The sequence below is a fragment of the Halictus rubicundus genome, chromosome 9, assembly GCF_050948215.1.
Source record: "Halictus rubicundus isolate RS-2024b chromosome 9, iyHalRubi1_principal, whole genome shotgun sequence".
NCBI classification, from domain to species: Eukaryota; Metazoa; Arthropoda; class Insecta; order Hymenoptera; family Halictidae; genus Halictus; species Halictus rubicundus.
The window spans coordinates 7,175,421-7,198,043 of NC_135157.1; the positions used below are offsets into that span (position 1 = coordinate 7,175,421).

Here is a 22,623-nt window from a genome sequence, read left to right on the forward strand (position 1 = left end):
CTTACAAACATCGAAAAAGATACGTCTTCATTTTCCGGAACAAATGCCCGTTCGCGTACCGCCGGCACCAATTACACGAAGGCCTTTGCCCGTTCTGTCGAGTCCCCCCCCCCCCTCTCTCTGGCTGCTGTTTTTCCGTTTTTCTTTCTTTTCATATTTTGTTTTTCGTAATTTTCCGCGAGCCCCGTTTGCTTTTTGTTGTTCCGTTGCATTTTCTTGCGCATGCCCGAATTTCCACCTCGTTGGTGTCGGCTTCCCGTGGAATTAAACCGTCGACGATCGTCGAAACCTTTCGTCCGTATAATTTCTCAAACGCGAGAGGAATTCGGAAATGTGCATCCCCAAAGGAAATAAAAGGAATCAAACGCTTTCGGTCGCCTGAATTTTTAATCCCGAATTGCGAAACGTCGGTCGATCGCTTGCACGTTGAATTAGTGCTCCGTTTTCTTTTTATGGCTTGTCTGAAAGAACGAAATTTGTGAATCTGCCTGCAGGTGATTACAGAAGATCGCCTACACCTGGTGAATTAAATAAAAGTAAGGAGAACAGAAATTTTGTGCACGTTGATTGGTAACAATTAGACATATGTATCCTGGAAGATATTGATTATTGTAGTAGATTATTAAATGCCATCAGTTTTCAGAACTTTTTCAGCTTCAACGTTTGGAATTTAATTCTCGAGACATTTCTCTTCGAATTTAAATCTTAATGGCTGTATAAGAGCCGGTACTATTCCCAAAAGGAAATAGATCAATGAAAACACGTATTTACAGTTTAGACTTTAATCTTTTGCACTCGACCGTCCCCTCTCAGGCACTACTCAAAATTGTAAGTGTCATAAATAGACTGCGGATTTTATGTATTCACGACAAAAATGAGTAGGTGTAATTCAAAGCAGTAAAAAGATTAAAGGAGTTTAACTATCTCGATATACCATTTTTAACATATAAAAATCATTAATGAGCAAAATAAATTTTTACTTAGCTCCAATAGATAGTAATTGATGTATACAAATTTTATATTGCATAAAGATCCGCAGTCTAGCTATAAATGATACATATAAGTGGTATTCATTTCTTTCAAATCGAAATAAAATTTCATTCTTCTGCTGACACTATTGGGACAGTAAAGTACCTGTAGAGAGATACGAAGTTTTCTTTTTCTACTAAATTGTACTAACTAAAGAATGATTAAAAACAAAGATGCTGCGAAGAAGATAGTACGGGAAGGGGTTAATAAAAGAGTGACTGTATGTAACGTGAAAGTGAATACTGGAAAACTGGATTACAGTCGTGTGTAAAGATACTTATAGACATATGCATGCGCAATGGTACCAGGTATGGCCTAGGTTTAAAGAACTGATAAGCAGGGAAGATTAAGTTGATCAAAGTTGACAATATCAGCCGGGCGTATCGAAAAACGACCAGAATCTCCCCCCAGACGTGGCGCACCCCTCGATCGGTGTAATTCCGAGTTTGTCATGCCGGAAATTTCTTTCCATGTGACGCATAATGTGGGACACGGGTGACACAGGGGGTCGAGGTAGCGTAGCTTTGTGGTCTCGGTTAGCGAGATAAAACTGCCTGACGATACACAACCGCGACCTCTTCGAGAGAGCGGAGAATCTCGGTGGTATAAAGGGGGTCCCGGGCACGAGAGAGAAAAAGAGAAAGAGTGAGAGAGAGAGAGAGCCATCGTCTATTCCTCTTTTCCCCTTTCACGATTCTTCCTGGGCCGCCGGTGAGTACAGCGGAGACGAATGAAAACGTTCGCCCGAACAGAATAATTCATTGTCCTTCTGAAACCGGCGGTGCTTCACGCTTGTTTGGAGAGCGGATTCATCTCGTTCGAGCCTCGGTGATCCTCGACGAAGGCAAGCCGAAGCGTCCGGATAATCCCGCGGAAGCTACGTTCACGGTTTGTTTTGAATTCTTAAAGCTCCGCGCGCCGTCGCGAGCTTTATTGTTTCCCCTCGGTATCCGCCCACCGCGATCGCCCGGCGCACGCGACCGCGCCTACCATTTCCAACGGGAACAATCCGAAATTGATTCCAAGTTTCACCGGCGATGCAACGAGGAAAAACCTGGCCCGGCGACCGTCTCCCACAAGAACCGGCAAGAATCGCTTCCCTCGTGCGCGATTGAACAATCGGGACCGTTGCTGCCGGGCCGACGACGATTCTCGTGCACGCGGTACGTCAAACAGCTTTCCCTGCGATTTTAGAACGTTTTTCGGAATGGAAATTCTCGGCTGTAGAGTTTGCAGCTCGGGAAACGCGGAAATCTGCAGCTGGATCTAGCGGTTTTGAGAATCGTTCGCTCGTTCAGACGTTGCACGGCATAGTCAATAATGCAGATCCTTATATAAAATCAACAATCTCTGTATCGATTGTAATAAACACAAATCGTATTGAAATTTCTTTACTGATTTTCATTTAACTAGCACCATAAAAATTATCGTCAAGTGACTATTTTACATTACTTTATAAAAATAACAAGAATGTGCTGCCAAACTTTTTAGCCATTTTTATGTAATAATATATACCCAAAGAAATAAATTTGTTGAATAATTCCTCATGGATGTATCATTAGAATAATAATAATCTTAAATTAAAAATATTACAACCCGTCATTTTTACGGGTCCCGTAAACCTAGTGTTAAACTCGACGTATTTTCCTTCATTTAACTGTCACACCTGACCTAAAAAGATAAACTGGAAAAATAGTTTCTCCTCCGCGGAGAATTAAAATATCCCTTTTAACGAAGAGGAAAGGGCAAATGTCCTAAAAATTGTTTGACCAGCAAGTGGTTAAAATTCAGCAAGACAGATATTCGGACATTCCGTCCACTCTTCCTTTGATAATTCATATTGCCTCGAAATAGTATTACACGTCACAGTGTCGGAACGATCAGTGCCAGAAAGCGATAAGCAGCTTCTAAATCAAAGCCAGCAGTTCGAAGTGGAAAGAATTCAATCCAAATGAACGGTCGAAGCCACGATTGAATCCTCTGATCTTCGGAGGCTCCGGGGTTATCGTCGATTCCTCCTCGACGATATCGGCGAACGGCGCTCATCGGGTCTTTCACGTTTGAAAAAAAAAGCCCTCGGCCTCCTCTAATCAGCGGTATCGACTCCGGCTGGGTGTCCATCAAACTCCCACGACACGCGGAAGAGAAAGAAACGAGCGTGGAAAACAAAGAGCGTGTCCAGGCGGTGGTGCACACAGGGCCACGGGAAAAGTAGACAATGAGCGACGAGCAGGGTAAAAGGGAATATGAGAGTGAAATGGAATACGAAATGAAGGGAGGCTTCTTGTGTCCACGTTGTACTGTGTCCGTCAAGGTGGTGGTTACCACCTCGTTCCCACTCTGCCGGAGCCGTGGCCCACCTCTGTTCATATATACCGTCCTTTTCGTTTCATCCACACCACACCGGTCCACCCTCCCTTCACCCCTCCTGTCTGCCCATGCTTCGCGTTTCGTTCCCTTCCACTATTCTGTCCCTCCCCCTCCCTCCGCCACCTTTCGACCCTCCACGGCACGCGTTGTATGTCCGGTCCCTTTACTTTCGCGTTTTTGTATGCGGGGTGAGCAGCACACGGTGGCCGGTGCTCGAAAAAGGGGAAGAGCCCGTGGTCCGAACCGGGGAACGGGGGAGGGGGGGGGGCTAGGCAGAAGAGAAATCCTCAAAAGGCACAAAGGACACCCGCATGCATTAAAGGGTAACAATTCCTTCACGACAGAGGCCGATTCTACGTGGTCTGACGTTTGAAAATTCGTCGTCGTTTGCCAGTGACCACGCGACTCGACGACGTTTTCTAACCCCACTCCAGACGGACGGATAATGTTTTATACAACGTCACGCGTTTAGGACACCGACCTGCATGCTGATTTAACGCCGGATTCGGGCCCTTTGTTCCTTCTTAACCGAGGGTGACGAATTGTTCCGCGAGAGGACGGAGAGATGAAAGATCGTCCGGGGAAAAGGGATTTTTATTGTTGCTGCTGATGCGCGGAGGATTGTGGGCACGATCAATGACGGTGGAGAGCGAAATACGGTGATCCGCTGTTGCAGGTTGAACCGAGGATTTTTGGAAGCACGGGAATTTTGAACAAGACTTCTTAAAGTATTTGTCAGAGCATACCGTGGTCAAATGATTGGATTTTTATTTTATATTTCTTCAAGTTATCGACGCGTTTCTATGAGACAGAATTTACGCGTTAATACTAAAGAGATGTCTTGTTTTTGTAAGAGAAGTTGAACAACGATTTCAGAACACTAATTTCAACGTAGCTTAAGTGTTCGTTCTCTGGATAGGTCAAAATGAAACGCAATTAAAATCTTTGCTGTTTTCAACTAGTGATTTCAACGGATTAAAACCGGAAGAAAAAAGTAATAAAAATCGATGCGACTTACTATGTCTTCATTTTCAAAATTCCTTTTATGTAATAGGCGCATGCTCGCAGTCTATTCGTGAAACTCGAGAAATAATCAGATTGCGCACGGTGTAATTGCGACATAAATAAACATAACCCGGTAAAATACGTCTCACTCGAAGCTAAGTTCATGTTCGTTCTAACGTCGAACAGGAAACTGGCCATGAAAAAATTACCGCTAATAATTATTCCTGATCCCTCTATTTGACTCTGCGAACGCCGTTCGCACAAAGACGACGACGTAAAAGTAAACGTCGAGTTTGATGTTTCCTTTATACGGACGTTACGACGGTCCTAAATCCTGCTCGCTCTCTTCGCCTCGTTGGTCGTTCGACAAACGCGCAAGACAATATTTGATAAAAGTATTAGAAAGTCTCGGAGCTTTCGAGCGACCGCGAGAGACCATTTAGCGGCGTGCCTGTCGAAATAAAGCATCCGGGGTCCCTCGGTCTGAGTCACCGTGAACGAGGAAGCGTTTCGAGCCGGTCTCGAATTTCCATTTCCCGCTCTCGAGGGCAAGATTACGAGATGTTTGAGAGATGCAAACGCGAAGTCGCGAGAGCTCGCGGGGGCATAACTGTAAATCAAGCGACGCGGGGTAATTACTTGAGAACGTGCGCGCTTTCGTGTTTGCTAAACAGTCCGAGCGGGGCGACGACGGACTTGCCATAACGAGAAAAGTCCGGTCAATAAATTAATTAAACTGTCGTGGCTCCGAAGCGGGAATTGCCGAGGCTGGCCGGCGTAATGCGTTCGGTCCTGACCTCATTACCATTCGCGAAATCATAATCGTTTCGAAAATTGCGGAAAGCTTTTAGCCAAGCTGCCACTTCGAAGTTAGAGTGGCCGCTCGTGCCCGAACGCGTTAGAGGAAACCCCCTCGGGGGCTTCTCGTAAAATTTGAACGATCACAGAATAGAAATGCGTCCACCCGGGCCGCGATTATATTCTTTGTTCGCCGACGATCGTCGGAACGAGCTCCGGACCGCTTGCCGATTTCACCAGGTCGCCGATCGAGAAGGTGTTTCTCTGATTAAAAATATTCCTCGATCGATTAGACACCGAGAGGAAAATTCGTCCCCTCGATACTCGCTGGTGTTCTGAAATCACACCCTCTTCACACGTGCTATCTATATTATCGACATATATCGAGAATATACATGTTCTCTATTATTTCTGTTTTTGTACTCGCTATATTAATCGCCACCACACGCATCCACAGCCAACACGAAGAAGTTGCAAATGAATTTGTGCCTCTGATCGCGTCCGTTTACGGTATATTTTCATTAGGCCTGAGCGTCTTCATAAGGTGACGCAAGATAGGAAGCAATAATTTCATTAGAGCCTGCGGATGTAATTAGCGCACGCGGCTCGAGCGATCCGATACGAGATCGAAGGCGTCAAAACCGGGTTATTTCCTCGCTACTTCCCCGTACGAGCGCATTACACCACCCCGGCATTCCTCGGAATCAGCCTGTGAATAGTAACACAGGCACAGCGTGCAGCTGTCCGAGAATCCGAGTTTATGGCTTCGCCGGCAATAAATGATTTCCAGGTCTCTCCGTGGCGCTCGCTCCCACCTCCCCCCTTCCGACCTCGAACGCCCTTACAATTTGCAGCGGGACGCTTGTTAAACCGAAAGAAACACCGTAATTCTCGGCCCCCGGGGGCTTCAGGGAGGGGGGAAAGCGGTTTCGAATGAAATCGGAGGATAATTCTCGCCGTGAAAGAAAGGGAACGACTTTATTAGCCGCGGGTGAGACTGCGACGTCGCCTCGCACTTTATCAACGAGCGTAACGGGGGTGCGCATTAAAATTTCTCGAAGGTGTCAACAGCTCGGGCCGCCGTCGGATTTTATGCAAATCGCGACGCATCAATTAGACGCCATAAAAGAAGATCGGGACACAGGGAGTGTCCGCCAGCGGCGAGAGCAGAGATGGCGATCGTTCCTGTTTCGCCGAAAAATCCTGGGCCAGTTCGAGAGCGAGCGAGCAAGAGCGAGAGAGCGAGAGAGCGAGATGGTAGGGGGGCGAACGCGCGTGGCTAACAAGGCTCTTCCTTTGCGTCTCACTCTGAATGCCCCGCTAACGAGTCGGGCTGGTAAATTATTTCGTAAAAGGGGGCGTTTTACGCGGCCCGCCGCGGCATCCGAGTTATAATTTCCGCCGTGGCGACTTTATAGAGCCGGTCGTCTCGACGCGGATACGGCCTCTAAACGTTACCCATAAGCTGCAATCAATTCCCCGCACGATCGTGCGTGCGCTTACGCTCGACCGCTCGCTGTCCCCGCAGATTCGACGATAAGACACTCGAAAATTCTGCTTAAAGAACCGTCGTGAATTCAACGCCAACCTGCTTTCTTGCTTGCTTTCTCCCGGCGAAAGAAAGGATCCAGGGTGTAAGACTTCCTGTTTTCTTCTCCGCCGTGTCACTGCTTCAATGATTTCGGTCTGAGCAGATATGTTTGAACTCGGACGATCTTCTTTTAACGGAATGATTTCTTTTTTTTTTTTTGTTATCGAAAATACATCCATACTTTTGTCTACACGAAGAGGGCATCGTAAATGTTATTTTTTCGTTTAACTCGTTCCGTGGCGTGTGGGTCGCGCACGCCCCACGCAAACTTTCCATTCAGGCCATAAGGAATTTTCTCTGTTAGGTGGTAGAGAGCCTGTCAAACCGTCTTACGACGGCAATTTATTAACACGTAAGCTTTTGCTTTGTTCTGTACTGTATCTTAAATGCTACACTTTTTAAAAATAAATTATTACTTAATACATGTTGTATTACATAATGTGTTGATGCTTATGTTATAAGTAGACTGCGCATTTCATGCACTTGTGGAAAAAATTAATTGATTAAGCAGAAAAATGTAAAGACATTAGAAGGATTGCATGCTGCTGTCATATTATTCCCAACTTATTACAATTATTAAATGAGAAAATGCATCTTCCTCTAACTTCTGTTTCATACGATTGACTCGGGCAATTTTTATTTTGCGCAAAAATCCGCAGTCTAGTCTAGTAGTAGCAAAGCAATTCATTGTAGGCTTGAACGGAAGTAATCTAAAATTGGTGCGGCATGGAAATATTAATTATAAGAAGTGACTAACAAAAAGCCTAAAAGAAGCTTCAATAGAACTTTCTATTGAAGTAAATAGAAGTAAATCTATCTAGAAGTAAATCTATCTAGAAGTAAATTTCTACCTGTTCCAATTATCACGATTCTACAAAACAAATTCATTTTTCTGATTCGTCACTCCATAAATTCGAGCAACCTAAACATTTTAACACCGACCTCATCAATTGCTACCGCGTCAAAACTTCGATCGCCGAATCCAAACACCGACATCGGATCGATCGGCAGATGTAGAAGATATCTGGCATATTCTACAAGTGCAATAATCGAAGACAGGTTCATTAATTTTCCGGGCCATTCGTTGCCGCTCCTCCCGTTTGTCTCTCGCGGGTCATTCGAGAGCCGGAGGATTTCAATTTCCTTTTTCTCGAAGCGGAGGACGTGGCCCGAAGATAGGTCGAGAGGAAAGAACCGAGATAATCGTAGGGCGGAGGGCGAAGGTCGGCGAGGAGGTGTCGCGGATAAACGATCTAGATAGCGGACTTTATGGTTCCGTGGGATTACCGGTCCGTTGCATAAATTTCGGCGACGCGCATATATAATGCGAAGCTAATAATGCTGGTTCTTCGAGTTCCGGACGAGCGGCGCGGGGCTAGGTTCGTGAGCCACGGGGTTTGGGAACGGTGACAGGTCGCTGCGGAACGCGTGCAAGCAAAAGAAAGGCAGGGACGCGTGGGAGAAGAGAACGAAGAGACACCGCGAGGACGAGTGGCCGTGGAACGCTCGGGGACGGTAAATTTTCGTTGCAGTGCGGCGTCGTTATTAGCATACAAGTATTTAGAATGAGTTATTGGCCGGCACGCTTATCCCCCCTGGGTGGATATATTCGGTACAGCCTCTCTCTCCTGTGTCAGGTGTATCCCTCAGGAGGTAGCATTATGCGCTGCATATTTTATCTCGGCTGTGTCGCCAGTCCTCCACCGCCGCTTTCCTTCGAGGAGCTGCGCGAAAAGACGCGAATAACGGATCGGCGATTCTTTAAAATTGAAACCAGACACGCTTGGAAATGTTCTTCAGCCCTTAAGTGTACTATTGGGGCTGACGAGTTCCAATAAAATTCATGCTAATAATTATTTAATGTGAAACTACTGTATAACGATTTCGCACACGAGACGAAAAGTGGAAAAAGGATACGGTCGACGGCGGATAATACTTTGAATAAAATATTCTCTATTTTTCTGGTCGCACAAACGATTCAAAAGTTAAACCGATGTCGCCTTTCTTCGAGGAGCAGCGATCGAAGAGGAGATCGTTTAGAATTGAACCAAGACAGGAACGCGAGCATGTCGAATCCCCTCGTTCTCTTTCGTTTCTCTACGCTATCGAACGTTTCACCTCTTTCTTTCGTTCTCTATCCGCGTTACCCGGTCCCGCTTCCGCTACCAGCCATTTGCGTTAAGTCTAAGCCATTCAGATTTATGATCGGTTTAGCCCAGGCCGGTGAATCGATTCTGCGGCTGGTATAAAGAATCGTTTCCGTGCATTATAGCGCAACAACGCCGGTTAGAGGCAGCGTCGCTTAAAACCGGCCCTGACAAATGGCCCGGCCCACAGAAATCGCCGCTAATCGGTGCGAGTGCGCAACCGGCCACCCTCTCTTTCCTCCGCGATACCCGACGATTAAACCACTTTTGCGGTCGGTCCGCGGGGTCACAGCCCGACGTTCTTACTTTATTAAGCGAGAGTTATGCCCCCGGTACTCCCTCGTCCGAGATATCACTATCCCCCGGACGGTCAATATTGCCGGGATCCAACCCAGACCTCTAACGAGCGGAATAAAATGCTGGACACCTCGGTCGTTTCTGCACGGAGATCCACGATTATCGATTCTTTCCCTGCCAACGATCGCGGGATCCTAAATCTTCCAAAATGTTGTCGAATCTCTATGCTTTTATTCCCTACTCCATTTCTTTTTGTGTTTCTCTGGTCATGCACTCTCGATACAGAATTATTATTTAATTATACTTTATTCCAGAATCATTAATTTAACTAAATTTTATGAGACTAGCCGGTTAATGCTACGATAGTTTATATTTTAACGCGTTTCAACGAGGTGTCCGGCATTATGGAATTATTTAAATACGATTGTCTCAAAATTAATGCCACTGAATATCAATTTATTAATGCTGAAATTAACTAGATCATGGTGTGAGGTGAGAATTTCATTACCAAGTAAAACTAACAAGTGTTTTCAATAACGCTGACTGCTTCTTTGAATAACAGAGGAGAAAATTGTGTGAAATGTATGAAATTCGCGTGGCAGTGAAAGTGTTAACGAAAGATAGAATTAAAAGTTATTACGGAAAAACAAAAAAGGAAGAACAGAAAGAAAATACTGGTCGTGTATGTACTAACTCCTTGCATTACAATGTCTGGTCAGGCTCGTGATGAAAATTTCGAACAGAATCTACTAAGCATGTACGTTACTCTATCTCTTTAAAAATCGAAATCAAATGTTGTTGTTGTCAGTGTTTAACTATTTGGATAAATGAAGGGACACTATCGATATAAATCTTCTATTTCTAGCAAGAAATCCTTCACGAGAAAGAAGTATTACTGACACGTCAGGTCCATACATTTCATTCTTAAAGTCGCAAACAAATTTAATTCAATCGTAACAACAGATCAGTACAAATTTATATTTCTTCCTGAACTTGAAAACTTAGGATTTAGTTTGCTAAGGGAAATATTTTCAACGTTTTAAAAAATCCTCGTCCCCAAGGGGTTACTATTGACCCCAGAAAAAATCCAAAGTCAAAATACGCAGGGATGTTAAATCGGAGGTGATAAATTTGAAAATCCTGTAGAAAGATTAATGAAAAGAGCAGGGTAGCCTAGAGCGCAGGAAAGCAGATAAACGCTCCGCTTCGGGGTGTGACGTTGTCGCACGCGTCGTTTGGTGCGCGTGGCGTAAATCGTTCACGGTCAATTTCCGAGGAGATCTTCGGGGTCGACGACGTTACCGAGTGGATCAGCGGTCCGGGACTTCTTTCTTAGGCTGGTGTCTACCATCGAAACATGAAAACGAAACAGCAGGCGGCCCCGGGCCGGCACGATGATGGCACCGCGTCAACGAGAATATATCAGGCAGCTGCCGCGCGCGGACGAATTCAAAGGTAGTTGGGGGTCGGTGCACCTGATTGCTGGACATCCATCTACCCCCACCGACAGAAGGTGTAGAAACTCCACGGGAATCCAGCCCCTCTGGACGTTCGACAGAGAATGAACACACACACACACACACGCGCGTGCGCGCATGCGATGCTAGAGGATATAATGGCTTTCTAATTGCGATGCGCGCCAGCTGATTTCGTGCGGGACTGTGCGAAATTAAGAGACAGCAAGAGGAAAGCGGCGATGATGAATAAAGGCTCCGCCTTCGAAAAATTGACTATTACATTATGCACAAAATTAGACGAGCAGAGTATTCAACACTCCTGGAGAAAAGTGCAGAAAACCTTCTGAAATTCATAAAATCTATATACATATGGGATGGAACCTAAACAGTGATATAGTCATCGAAAGAGTGGACAAAGACAATTGTTCACTGGCGGATATGACAGAAAAATATAGCACTCCCATCAAAGATATAAAAAAAATTGTGTTCAATCATCACCACTCTGTGGGTTATCGCAATTATGCTAGAGAACAATTTTTGTAAATTTCGTTGCCACAACTGTCGAACCAGAACGATCGTTAAACAATATTTGACATTTGAACGTTGCAACGTTCGCAAGAAACGTACCAGGAGACTAATGGGAATTCATTACTACGAGCTCCGATATATTCCCCCATTACGATCAAATAATACAGCCTCGGAAAAAAGTTTCGGTACCGATAAATCTGATCGTCGATCGCTGCGTCCTTCGCGGATCGGATAATGGATTGGATACAATCAGCTCCGGGAAGATAGATCGTTGCAAGACGACGGATATTCGCGTCGCCAATTGTTGGCCCGTGATCGCGAGCGACGTGGAAAGGGACGCGAAAGAAGAAGTTATGGCGTCCAGACGGCTAGGGGAGTTTCCGGGTTCGGGACACGCGTTGGAAACGCGAGATTTTTCGGAAATTGACCGTAAACGACCGGGTCAATTTACGCTGGCCGGCGAAAGTGACGGCTTGGGTTCTGCTGAATCGATGCGAGACGTCCGCAGGGCTCGAAGGGTGTCAGAAAAAATGGGAATTTAAACGACCTCCGCCACGCGAAGCTTTCTAGAATCTTAATTGGAGCAGAAGAGGAGGACGAGAAAAATTACGCCCGGAAAAAGGTTTGTCCCAGAGACGAACCGGAAGTGACGCGGGATTTTGAGAGTCGATTTGCAACGGGGCGAGCTGGCTCGGGGGATCGGAGAGGATCGCGTCATTCGCGATTCATTGGACCGGCGGAAACTCGTCGGCAACGTTTCGACGAGCAGACCGCGCGTCCATTTTCGAGGAGTTAATATTCAAAATGAACATTACAGCGAGGGGGGGCCAGGGCTACCGTTAATCTTCGATGGCATGTGGGACCACTCACGGCGCGCCGCAGCTCGCTTTATCGTGCTCGCGTTAATTATGCAAATGAATAATTAGCATTTCGATTATTTCGAACGACGCCACCTATTCCGGGCCAGACGAAAATTTATCGGTTCCCCTCCGCCGCGCAAATTTGTCGATCATGTGCCCCGCGTCCTCTCGTCCGCGGATCCCCGTCGTATTTCTTCGGGTTCGACGAGAGGGCTCGTGAAACTGTCGTCACGGCTGTTAATAATAAACTAGACGATAAGTTACGACGCGTGCCGCTTTCTCAGTCGATTCGTCCGCGAGCGAGCTGCCTCCTCGTAAAACACACCGAAGAGATTTCATAATGAAGACGCCGAGAGGCGGAGCGACATGTCGCGAATACACGGGACAGACGTCGAACCGGAGGAGAAACTTCAAACGACGGGATTTTGCCGATGGCGCTGGCGCCGGAGCCGATTCGCCGGAAAGAACCGTGGTGTACAAGGGTACCGACGGACCTCGGGTGCCTACGAATATTAATCGGCCGAATTTACTACGAGCCCGGTTCCACGAATCCACGTCGATTGATCAATGCGAGAGGCGAATCGACTCGACTGCAGAAATAAACTGTTAGTCTTATGAATATATTCATACCCGGTTCATCAATATTCAAAACCTACTTTCCCGGCTGCGCTTAAATTCACTGAAATCGGATGTGCCGGGATCGTGGCCCGACGGGGACCGACCGATTCTCGGTTTCTCGTCGTAAAACTTTACGATCGTTCGATTTCCGACGGAAGCTTCAGAAAATGGGATGCCCCAATTTAAGCGGGAGGACCTCGATGATCGATCCTGGCCCACCATCTTCGACAGACCCCGGATAACAACACCGATCTCTTTAGGGCCTGGATCGCGTCCGGCCGATCGTACGCCGGTTCGACGTGTTCTCGCGATTTCGATACGTCCGCTTGGACCGTTTCCAATTCCGTTTCTGCCCCTTTCTCTTTCGCCTATCATTGCCTGTTGCATCATTTCGAGGCGGTCACGGGCTCCCGTACGTGAGATGTATCCCGAGGGGGTCCAACCTATTCGCGAACCAATCCACGTACCGATCCGTAGGATCCGCGGCAAATAGATCGCTCCGCTAATGGATCGCCCCTACCGATATCACCCCGGGCAGCAAATTAGCAAGTCTTAAGAGAGATTCCCCGAGCGTTAATCGCCGAGCCGATTTCTGCGGCGTTGCTCTCGGACAATTTGCCGCGACGAAATTTCATTTGTCCCGCTCCCTTTCGCGTGCCGCGCGGCTCGAACGATCCCTCCGAATCCCTTCGAGGGTCTCTTCTCGCTAATCCACCTTATTCTCTCTCCGTCTCCAACAGCCCTCTCTCCTTCGATTTTCTCCTCGCCCTCTCGATCCCGTCGCGGGAACGCGGCTTAGCGGATTAATCGATGTTATCCAGGACCCGAAAACCGTGAAAAAGTCGACAGGCTTGAACGCCGGACCCCATCAACGGTGAACGAAGAACGAAATCAGATTCCAGCTCGACGGCCGCCGGGCCGTCGGCTCGCGAACAATAAGTCGGATTATGGGAGGCCGACTGACGCGCGACACGCGGCTCAAAGGATCCATGATACACTCCCCGAGATTAGGCTCTTTACGTCCTGCTCTTGTTTCCCGGGACCGGGGATTTTTGCAGCACGGAGCTGCCACTTTGGCGGATCGGTGTGATCTATTGGAGAAGATCGTAGGGAACTAGTTGAAGCATGGTAGCAAATAGTTTCAGTGAGATTTTAGGGGAAAGAGGTACCAGCACCCACGACCTCGAGACTCCTGTAAGTTTCCTAATCTCCACACGTTGTTATTTGGTCTGATCCCACACGTATCTACCCGGAAAATTTGGGGAAACGACGAAGGTAGCTTTCTCGAAGAAGGTATAATTTTTGGAATGATCAGAAACGCAGATGTCACGACACAAGATCACCAAACGCTATGTACGTCGCAGCGTCCAAGCGGCAGGTTCACGTGGCGCGTCCCGTCACTTGTCCCGGCGCGTGGTGTCCGACCGGAAATGAGAAATCTGCAGAATGCTCACCTCAGAGATCGCACTGCGTGCCGTTTGTACGTCGGTCAGGCATCGAACGCGCACACACCGAACAGCACGTAAAAAATCATCGAACACAGACAGGCTCCTCGGTGTTCCCGCCTTTTCCGGAGATCTCGACGGACGATGAAACGGCGCACTGGATCACGGCCCGCACGTATCGCATGTACAAAACGCACTGTGTCCTATCGGTAACTGGTGTACTGACTTTCGGGCGAAAGCCCTTCGGAACTTAAAAGAAAAAAAAAAGAAAAACGAACAAGGGGTGCCCGAGTATCACACGCGGTCCGTCCGCAGTCACTTGCTCGCGGGATCACTGATTGTGTTTGCTGTTGCGATGTCTGTCACGGACGGGTTCGTTGCACATCGGGTGCGAGACACGCGTTCCGCGAGGCGAACGATCAGCCAAAAACAACGTAGCAACCTACACCGTACCGTCACGGCGCCACGGCACTAACTGACAGGCTGACGAGAACCTCCAGTTGCTCGTTGGTGGGTTAGCCGGCGGGACGAGGAGCAGAGGGAACGGGAACACTGTCTCGCTCGCACTGGTTGAACGGATGGTCTGATCGCGTTCAGGCTCGTCCTGTCTCGCTTCCTCCCGTTCTATTGCCACCTAGTGGCGGTCTCGCAAACTCGTTCTCCGGTACGGGCCTCCACCTCCCCTCGAAAGAACGCCACGGTGGGGCTGAAACGAGCACGTGGACCAGCTAAAGAGGGAGGTCCGAGCGGGCCACACGGTGGGGGCGAACAGGCAACCCCGGTGAGGCTTGCTTTGGGGGTGAGGTTGCAAAATATGTTGTAGAAATGGGGTGGCCGATGAATGCGGTCGCCCGTAGACTAGGGATTTTATTGATCTTTTTTCCAACCCCCAACGCGGGGCGAACCGGGGGGCCACCGGGGTGGGCCGTGTGCACTCGCGCACGCTTAATTAAGCGGCCGGACTTACGTCGCGTGTATATGTGCCTTCGTGCCATGCCGCCGACAGACTCGCTGCTACCGCGGCCGAGCCGTGTTTCCACGATCGACTGGAATCCCGGTCGACCGGCCGCGATCGATTTGCGGTAAGTTCGAGCCATTGAAATTAAACCAGCCGGACTCGCCTTGGTGACTATCACTATGTTTCCGAGATTCAATTTCGTTCGGTCGCGCCTGACGCGATACTCGAGGATCATGCGAGCTTGCTGTTTCGCTCGTTCCTGGTTCTCCCTTGTTTTCGAACAGGATTCTATTCTTTGTAGTCACGTTTCGCAGGTTTTCCAATTGAGCCACCAATTATGGTCTTTGACGTGCCACGGTGCTCAATTGGAGATTATATAGATACGGTACTCTCTCCCAATACTTCTACGATTGTAAGGGAATATTTTTCCTCGAAACGAAGTACCTCTACCGGTTACCCTCGATACGTGGAGAACGAAACAAACAAGAAAGTTGCCTCCCTACTCGTTAGTCGCCTCTCCCAACGGTTCGCGAAGCTTCCTCGTGCATGATCGTGGTTATTTGCACTAATCGTTTGACATTTCTTTGTGAATATGGGATAAAGAAACTGATGGTATTTTATATCAACATCTCATTGTATTTTAAATATGTAATTGATTAATAATTTGAATAAAACATATATGTACCATAATGAAAAATCCTATCGAATGCGATCAAGCAGAAGGTGGACTATTGGGTGAGAATACTGTGCTTGTCTTTCATTACATCTTCGTGACAGTTCAGGATTGAAAAGTCGCACAGAATAAAAAGTTGAAGAACGCGTTGTTATCGTCATTATAAAGTCGAAAGGAGTGTCTTTTATGAGTGCTCCGCCGAAATAAAATAAAGGTCTTCAAATTTAAATATTTTTTCAATTAAGAACGTGCGTAAAATTAATTTCTCGATTGATTCCCGACAACGCAAGCACAGTTTTGTTTTTTTAGGGGAAACCGTAACGAGAACGTATCGATCGCAGAGCACCGGCGTTAGTGGGTGGATGTAAATCATAAATAAAATAGAAAGTAACCGGGCTATATTAATCATACGACCGAGCCGGGGGGGATCCTTAATCCCGAGCTGATCAATTCCCGGGCCTTCGTCGTTCACGAGGATTTATCGTTGTCGTAGCCCTAAAGGCCCATAAAATCGCGAGAATTGTAAGATATTGTGTCTTGTCAGTTTCGGGCTTCGACTCGTTCGATCGCGGCGGGAGCAGAGAGCGCGAACCGTCGAGATTCGGATTAATGTTTATGGCGCCCCAGAGTACACCGTGGAATCCCTTCCCCGGCTGGCAAAGTGTATAACAACCTGACAAGTATTAAGAATCGATACGCTCGGGTCAGGTCGGGCCGTGTTTCATGACTTATCGCCGTTTCGGCTCGCGTCTTCCGTCAGCGTCGTCGCGATCGTCGTCCGATAATTAACCGGTAGCAGCCGGGCGACGCGGCGGTTAGTCGAAGACGATTTCACGGTAGACCAAGAATCGGGGGCGGATGTTGAAACTTCGTGGGCCCGATCGGCGAATCCATTTCCGCGTCAATCACGGAATAAACACGATTAATCGTTTCGGACAACTTTGCCCCGGCCCGAAGTTCTCCGATCCCGGTGCGCGACGCGGCTCGGCGAGACGAAACGCGGCGAGCCTTAAAGTGGATTTACTCGATCCGAATGTATTACCGGGACTGCGGGGGTCGAGAAGCCACTCCGCTCAAAGAGTTCGCCGACTGAAAGCGTGCGCTAATTAGCGATTCGATCACGAAGCATCCGATGCCTGGAGACAACGTCACCGCCTTCGCTGGTTTCTCTTTGATCCCCCTTCATCTCCGTTTCATTCTCTCGCCCTCTTTGCTATCCTTTCGCAACGGTTTCCCGTTCGCGCGGGGACGGCTACGTGTGCAGAGAGACGTATGCAGCGGGAGGCAGCGACGCGACGGAAGGTGCAAGGTGCACGCGTGATCGTAACAAAGGCTCAAAGGAGAAATTAGCAGAGTAAGGGCGCGGCGCGGCCAGGGCGCTTTTGAAGCTCGCAATTTCCCTACTGAAAATGTCCTGAGAACCCTACCACCGATAGGCAGTCGGTAGTCCACGGAGTAGGGGAAAGAGTTTACTTCCATCCCTTGCACTCGGTTTTTCTCTCCTTTTACATCTGTACCGGATGGATGGATATCAGCTGACTAGCGTATCGCGATAAAAAAAAAAGAAAAGATTCGAATGAGGAGGGCGGAGAAAAAGGATTCCGACACGCGGGTACAAATTAACCGGTGATTGCGAGACCCTTTACGACGCCACCGACGAAGAAGAGGATCAGAGATTCCCCTCTGTGGTCCAACAATTTCTCTGTCTATGCGCTCCTCTCTTCTCTCCTCCCAGCTCCTCGCCGCCCCCGGTTCCTGTCCCCGGACCAATCCTGGCGCAAACGGGGAGGAAGGACATGCGCCCGCAGACAAGAGATCTAATATACCCGACGGTTACATTAGCCGGATTTAATTTAAGCCTCGACCCCACCGCGCCTAGCGTGAAGCTTAGCATTCGACCTACCGCGGGCGAGAACACGCTGAAATCGAGAGAAAGGAAGAGCGGAAGGTGAAACAGCGGGCGTCGACAGACGGTGGCGTGCCGGTAGCGAGACGCTGCCAGTTTATTGTAATTGCACTGTCGCGCGAGAGTACCCAGGGCTACCACCGGCACAGACAGAGAGAAAGAGAGAAAGAGAGAGAGAGAGAGAGAGAGCAGTAGTCGCTAATGCTCGGCCGTTTCGCAACTTACCCGGAACGGCAGGACAGCTTCATTAACGGCAAAAAATCACCGTGACGAGCGGCACTCCTTTCTTCTTCCGCCGTGCCGCGCCGGCCGCTTCACCTGGCCGCGCGCGTTTAGGGCAATGACGCGGAGTTGCCCCCGCATTGCATTATCTTTGGGCCGTTTGCTGCGCGGCTGTGTTAACTGATGCTCTCCACCAGGCCAGAACGAAAGAACGCGAACGGTGGATTCCCCTGGTCCCCCCATTTCGTTCGGTGAGTTATTCTGGTTCTTAGTTTGGCGAGTACATCCAGCCCCCAGAAAGTATTCTCTGAAAAATTATATAGTTTATTATAGAATGTATATTATAGTATACATTAGTATATAGTATTATAGCAATTTATTAAGTCGAACAATTTCTGCTAATTTTTATACAGTTCGGTCACTTTGGATTCTGAGAATGAATCATTATTGTAGAATTTTTTGTTACGTCGATATAACTTAAACGGAACTACTCTCTGTTTTAGTATTTGTAGAATAGCAAACGTTAGTAAAGTTTGAGGACCTGTCAGGCAATAGTAAACTATTACGTCTACAGGTAGGTACCTAGTTTCCAGTTGGTTTTGCAAATTATGTTTCTGTTGAAAATTTTCGAAACCTTTACATGCAATTTTTAAACTTATTGAGCAGAATAGTAAATCTTGATGATTATCAATACTGCAAAGACACGTATAGATATTCTAGATAGTATAGAATATCCAAGGCGTCATTCTTTGCAGTATTGATAATCATCAAGATTTACTATTCTGCACGACAAGTTTAAATCTATTCCCATAACCAACGTATGCGTATGCACGTATGCATAGTGACTACAATCAGTGAGCGTTTCTATTTAACAAAATTGGTCAATATTCTACTTGAGAAATTCCTATTTTTCTGTTCGAATTCATGCATTTTGACTTGCTACAAAATATGCAAGACGGATATCTAATGTGTTTCTCGAGTATGGCGCTGTTTCAAAGGTTCGAGGAAAAAAATTCAAACAGCGAGATACGCGCCTCAAGAATAGAAGTATTATGGTTGTCAAATATTGGAATTGCGGCCCTCCTTTTACAAAGTTCACGGTCACTGTTGACTTTTTAAATGGTATAGTCTCAGTAATATCTTCTGCTTGTCGAGCTAGTCAGGTATCTTTGCCATGCTATCGATAACTCCACCCCCTTCCCGCGACACTATACTCAAAGGACACGCTCAAGTGTAGCTGTTAGACCCACAGAGTGATCCTAGAACGAGTACTTGTGGGCTGGTGACCCTAGAAAACAATCTGGACGCCACCAGTGGCCCTGAAAAGGATGTGGGGACCATAGTCCTCGAAAGACATCTGAAATTATCAAAGTGGTCGTCAAAGAACCATCACAAGTGTTTTCGGTTGCTCTTGAAGGACCACCAAAGCTCCTGCAGTACAGTTTCGCTTATTAATAACAGAAACGCGATCGCTACCCTTTTAACTCCGTGAGCAAGTCTAAATTTGAAAGTATTTTAATTAATTGGACACTAATGTATATCAGAAACAAACTTGAAAAAATGTACGAAGAAGTTAAGCAAAGTTATAAATTATTGGAGATCTTATGAAGAACCTGTTCTCTTATTTCATGTACAGGGTGTATACAAAAACGATGATGGAAGCTTGATGTAACCAGTAATTATATGTATAATTTAACTATTAGAACGGAGCTATTAGGTACTCGCTGAAGTTTTTCAGAATGACGACCTTGACAACACATTTCAAGGTCATTAAATCGGTGAGAAATCACTGAAGTTTACAATTATCATTTAACCTGTAAACAGTCGTTAATTATTGGAACACAAACACGGCAATAAACATTTCAATAAAGTCAAATGTCTGTATACACGTATGTCCTCTTTTTCGATTGCTGAAGTGTGCACCACATGCTAAGACACACCCGGTATTCCTCAACCATGAGGAACATCCAAATACTTAGGAAGAGCATCCGCAATTCCACGCGGACACGAAAAGCCGCAGAGTAACTGGATCCCGACTAAACAAATTTCATCCAACCGGAAGCGCGTCGCGGCGCATCAAACATTCCCGGGCAAGCTCGCCTAGAAAAAAAGGACTCCCATAATACTGTCATCAGGGCTGACGTATACCATCAACAACGACCGGAGACTTTTCCAATTCAATGTTTCTTAGTTCCTCATTTCCGTCTGGTGCTCGGCGCGAGGCAACGACAAATAGGACGGGCCGGGAAGAGGGCTAAGCTCATTCTTATTTATGAAAGAGGAAGAAGAAGAAGAAGAAGAAGAAGCAGCGGCGTCGGAGTCGGTCCGTCGGCCTGGCAAATATATCGCGTCCGTGCACATACGCTGCGCGCCTCGCGGAATAAGGAGCGCAAAGTGTTCTCGCTGAGAAGTTTGCTGTGCTGCTGGTAGGTGGAAAAGTTTTCGGATAAGGGGTGGAGGGGGAGGGATGGCGGTCGCTCGAGATCGCGCGATTCATTGTTGTTACTTTTGTGCGTTTTAGAAGACGATATGCTGGAGCGACGGTGCGCCGACGCCGACGGCGTCGCTTCGGGGGATGTATGGCACAAATAAAACTGCCCTGTCGGCCGAACTTGCAACGGCCACCGTTTTCACCGGTTTATGACGACTGTAAATCTTTCTGGTACCGCATGGAACATCGGTGATCGCTGCTGGGGACCATCGACAAGGTCAGTGTGTCGATGGAACAGAGAAGACCACGGGTATCTCGGCCATCCGGTCAGAACTTCACCGAAAACCTGGCCACCGTTTATGGCTCCCCGACGAACGCCCCATCTGATTAGGTGCGTTCCTCTCGGAAAAAATCAGCCCTTATTAAGACGTCCACTCGTTAGACCCCGCGCCGCGTCTCCGGAATAATTTATGACCGTGGTAAATCCTCGTTCCGCTACCGTGGAAGGACGTTTACAAGTGGTAGGACAACTGGCTCGGTCGCAGAAGGTCACTGTGCCAATGGGATAAGCCCCTGTCCTTCGTGGGCTCCTCAAAGGGCCGAGCCCTTTGACTTCGTCGCACAAAAGGAAAACTCGGTCGGGATACACGACGCAACTTTTCCTACCTCGTAGAACCCGAGCATTTTATTCCACTGTTTTACAACGTTCTTAAATCTTCCTGCGGCCGGAGACTCGAATCCTTTTCGCTCGCCACTTTCGAATCCTTTTAAGAGGCTCCGTGGCCAGGGGTCACGTTCGGCTGGTAAGTAACGTGGGAAAGGAGAATGCGGTATTTTTGTGCATTTTGCAGCTTTTGCTACAGAGAAACAACGTTCGCCGACGATCGAACTTGTTTTCATCCTTGTGGCCGATTGGATCTTCCAGCTAATTTCTCAGAGTTTCTCTGCAAAAAATGTAATCGCGAACATTTCTAGAACCGAAGAGTCTCCAAGGACCAAGAAAACCATTTGAAGGGGTTTCTTGGCCGATAGTCACGTTCAGGTGGTAAATAACGCGAGAAAGAGACAAGGGGGCAATGTTTGCGCGTTTTGCACCTTTTGTAGCAGAGGGTTTAGCGTTATCGCACGGGAAACAAGTCTCCTAACGGTTGAACGGTTGTAGAAAGCCTTTCTGGTCTTGTGACGTTCATTTTCGGTATCGATCGACGATTTTTATCGGGGAAAGAACTATTTGTTGCAGCTCAAACAGGTGTAATTACAAACACACATATGCTGGCATTAAGAAGAACTTTCGTCGTCCCACCGTTTTAGAATTACAGTAGAACCTCGTTTGTTGCAACCTCGTTTACTGCACGGAATCCTCGTTCCTTGCACAGCAGCGACTTCCATTCCGAGTTGTTAGAAGTTCTAGAACTCGTGGTGGGGGATTGTGGTGGTTACACAATATCCTAAGCAGCTTCGGTAGTGGGGAATAACGGAGTGGAGAAACAAATCGATTTTTGCACTTTCGGTCTACTCTATTGATCATCTACACTCCCGTGACGCGATTAATTTTCTCCCGAAGAAACTGTTTCGCCAAACATACCCAGGATTAAACAAAGGTGGAAGAAATCAATTTTTGCATGACCGTAGAACCACCCAGAGCGGTTTTGCAACGGCCAGTCACGTTCCGGTTGTAAATAGTGCAAGAAAGAAGCAAGAGCGCAACGTTTCGCGGTTGTTTTGCGCCTTTTGTAACCGAGGGTTTAGCGTTATCGTGCGCGGAACAAGTCCCCTAACGATCGAACGGTATTAATGGATTCCATAGTTTCCTCCATATATATTTAACATCGTTTTCATGTTTATCCCGGCACTTTTCTACGGCGTATCGATCCGGCCGGCGCATAAACCGGCCAGGTAAATACGTTAAGGAAACACGGCGTATACGCGAGATGCATCAGTTTAACCAGGTGCAAAATAAATTCCCCTATTTATCGAGTAAGGCCGTCGAGCGGTCTTTAGCCGCGCGCGGCCAATAGAAAACCATTATACTTAACTTTCGCGGGTGTTTTCCTTGAGAGTTTGACGTTGTTTGCGCGCGCGCGCGTTCGAGAGGGAGAACACACACATACACGCGCGCGCGCGCGCGCAGGCGGCGGAGGCTGCCATAAACGCGGCGGACGGGCCGGGGCGGGATTTTATTGGAAAACGGAAATCCGTTCTCGCGTGGGTGCCTCTAACCGGGATTCGAATAAATTGCACGTCTTACGAACGCTTCGATCGCTGAAGAGTCCTCTCGCAGGACATTT

The 22,623-nt window shown here is 47.5% G+C and overlaps 1 protein-coding gene across 2 annotated transcripts in view; it reads right to left on the reverse strand.

Annotated features, from left to right (window-relative positions):
- The window catches only part of LOC143357394 (discoidin domain-containing receptor 2), a 155,821-nt gene extending 141,219 nt beyond the window's left edge, over positions 1-14,602 (reverse strand). For both annotated transcript variants that reach the window (XM_076793857.1, XM_076793856.1), the window contains exon 1: positions 14,155-14,602. The gene's annotated coding sequence lies outside the window, so the exon portion shown is untranslated. The remainder of the gene's footprint in view (positions 1-14,154) is intronic.
- Between the last annotated feature and the right edge of the window lie 8,021 nt (positions 14,603-22,623).